The following is a 4008-nucleotide window of genomic DNA, read 5'->3' as shown; positions in this document are numbered from 1 at the left end:
GGCAGGATGCTATAAGCCCAAGGGCTCCAACAGGGAAAATAGCTCAGTGAGGTGAGAAAATGAGGAATAAATAAAACATATAAGTAATGAATAAAGAATACAAAATATCTTAAGATCAGTAACATCATTAAAATAAATCTGTCATATATAAAATATGAGGAGGGACTTATGTCAGCTTATTCAACATGAACATTCGCTACTAATCTGCACTGGCCAGCGTGGTGATAAAAAACTGGCCAGACCCGAGACACGAATAATGATATGTCTGAAGCCCTTGTCCTGTAAAAGACTAGAAACAGCTGTATTTGTAGTTGCTGTTGTCTTATATATATGTGTGTGTATGTATGTATGTAATATATATATATATATATATATATATATTTATAAATATATATATATGTATGTATATATATATATATATATATATGTATGTATATATATATATATATATGTGTGTGTGTGTGTGTGTGTGTGTGTGCATTCAATTTTCTATGCTTGACAATATCATGAAAATTATAAAAGCTATATCATATTAATATTAAAGAGCATTTTTCGTAGATAGCTCTCAGCTAAACAGTTCGTGTACCTATATATAGACACTAGTCTATCTCAAGATTATATATATATATATATATATATATTGAAGGCAAAGAAAAAAGCCAAAAAAAAGATCTATCCGTAATGGGCTTTAAAAACAATTCTCATACGTGTACAAGGTTATACGAGAATATATATATATATATATATATATATATATATATATATTTTTGGGGGGGGGGGGTCAGGGGGGGGGATGGATTGAGTATTTTGCTTGGCGCAGCTGAGACACACGAAGTGTAGGAGAAATGTTATGACGTTTTTAACCAGGAAACTGACTAAGGGGAACCCCATAAACCCCCACACTAACCCCTCACTCCAAGCCCATACTCCAACCCCATACTCCTCAACCTCCCCTACTTTCTTCGTGTAACCAGGTATGGCACTGCCTCCTACCCTTTTTTTTAAACGGAAGACATAAACATTAAAGCCTAGGTTCGTGGAAGAAGGACTTAAAACTTCATGGGAAGTAGGATCCTTTCGTTACGCGCGGAACATTAAACGGAAGGAACGCGTTTAAAGAGAACGCATCCTTTTTTCCGTAGTGTGTCTAGGACTCTATGGGAAAGATAACATCGGATAGTTTTTTTTGTTTTTTTCAACATTTTAACATTGCTAAGCTTTGTGAAAATCATGTTGTCATATTCGTGATTTTGAAGTTATTCTATATGCATGAAAGCAGATAACTTGTGTTTTAAAAACCAAGATTAATATGGTAGTTTCTAGCTTTAGAATAATGGTCATTGATATATATATATATATATATATACAGCATATATGTATATATATGCATATATGTATATATATGCATATATATATATATATATATATGTGTGTGTGGTGTGTGTGTGTGTGTGTGTTTGTTGTCTCCACTAATCCGGTTTCATACCCCCAAGCAATTGCTGGTAGTCGGTAGCACATATTTGGAGTTCAGAGCAACATTCTGGTATCGATGGCAATTACAAAAAATTTAGGTGGATGAAGGCTGAACCACTCTGCCATGACATACATCGTGTGGACTATCCCATATATATGTATGTGTATGTATATGTATATATATATATATATATATATATGTATGTATGTATGTATACATATGTATATACATATAATGTTTACCTTATTCTAAATTAGACCAAAGAATAGGGATAACATAAACTATAGTAGCCTAATAAACTTTAAAATGGATTAAATACACCTCTATGGAGCATAACATTGTAATAGTTGAAAAATTTTAAAATCTGATGTATATTAACACTCCTGTGACCGGAAATTATCTTATTCAAGTTTTATGGTTTCTAAATATTGTCTCCTCTCGAGCGTAACGGCGGTCTTTGCTTTCATTATCTAGTTTGTTTATTTTACTACCATTGACTAGCAAAAGTCAAGAAAAGTTATTTTCTGTTTGCGACCACAACACCGAGACAGTTAATAATTATCAAACATTGCCAGCTTTTTTACAGATACATATACATATTTATGCATATGTAAGTATATACTTATGTATATATACTGTATATATGTATGTACATTTATACAAACATATACGTATGTATAATTATGTACTGTATATATATATATATATATATATAACGTGGTATCTGTCATAGTGAGACCACAAACAGACGCAATTGGAAGAAAATTTCTGAGGCTTTTGTCCTGCAGTGGATTAGATACGACCGATGATATATATATATATAATATATATATATATATATATATATATATAAATATATAAATATATAATATATATATATAATGTATATATATAAATATATATATATATATATATATATTTATAGATATACATATATATATATATATATATATTTATATATATACATATATATATATATATATATATTTATATATATACATATATATATATATATATATATAAATTATACAGTATATCAGTAGCATTTTGGTATGAAATCTTTATTCTCGTTCATTTTTCTAGTTTCATTGAAAAAATCTATTGATACGAGTGAAATATCTAATAGGATACATCGTTATTGTTGTTATTATTATTGTCATTGTTATTGCTTTTACTATAAGTTATTATTATCATTAATATTAAAAAATCTATTACTAATATCATGATTTTCATAATTTTGATAACGATTGTTAATAATTACTATCACTCTCTTCATTATAAATATAATTACACGATTACTCTTCCACGCACTGAAATCCCGCATTATTGACATCCATTTCAAAACCTGAAATCTTCCCTACAAAGATAAAGCGAATTACATCATTGCATAAATGCATTCTTCGAGCAAGCAGCACGCGCCGCCCTATATTTGTGACGTCATCTTGGGCATACGACCCATGTTACGTCCCAAATCCCAACCTCCAATGTCTCTACCTCCCTTTCCATTTCTTTCGTTCTTCCTTTCATTCCTAAACACTCTTTCCCATCGTTGTTCCTCCCCATTTATCTTTTCTTCCCCCCAGGCTTTATTTCCTTATCCCCCCCTCCCCCCCCCCCCCCCCCAGAACGTGAGAGAGAACCTGGTTCCTGCGATATCGTATTACACACATCGAATGTGATTCGCCCTGACAGATGTTTAAACTTGCCAAACCTATTATAAGGATATCTGCCTATTATCAAACTTGCTCCTGAAAGTTTTTTATTTTTTAGCTCGTCAATTCATCTCGATTTTCTGGCATTTTTCCCTCTCTCTCTCTCTCTCTCTCTCTCTCTCTCTCTCTCTCTCCTGCATTTTTCTTTTTTCCACAATTCATATAAATTTCTCCAATGACATGAGATTATGGTATACTTGGCTATCAACGAGAGAAAATATTTGTAAGGCTCTGAAGGAGAAATTTCCATATGATCCATACATAGAATAGGATACATTTGTATTATGAGACAAAACGACAGGTCTCAAACACTTGGATATACGTGCCGTTATAATCACAAACACAATGCATATATCTATACATATGTCATATATATACATATATATATATATATATATATACTGTATATATACTATATATACATATATCTGTATATATACATACTGTATATAAACATACATACATATATATATATATATATATATCTGTATATATACATACATATATATGTGTATATATAAATTATATATATATATATATATATATGCATATATGTGTATATATATATATATATATGCATATATGTGTATATATATATATATATATATAAATTAAAAAACACAGTTACATGTATCAATGTATATGTATATACACATACATTCATATACATATGTGTGCATACATCAAAATCTTTATTTGATGACGGTGCAAATGTTCAGTGTGATAGAAATAAGGTCAGGACCTATTTGCCTTGAACACACGCACACACACACACACACACACACATATATATATATATATAAATATATATATATATATATA

This window comes from Palaemon carinicauda, chromosome 45, assembly GCF_036898095.1.
Source record: "Palaemon carinicauda isolate YSFRI2023 chromosome 45, ASM3689809v2, whole genome shotgun sequence".
NCBI classification, from domain to species: domain Eukaryota; kingdom Metazoa; phylum Arthropoda; class Malacostraca; order Decapoda; family Palaemonidae; genus Palaemon; species Palaemon carinicauda.
Note: the sequence above shows the minus strand (reverse complement) of the source record.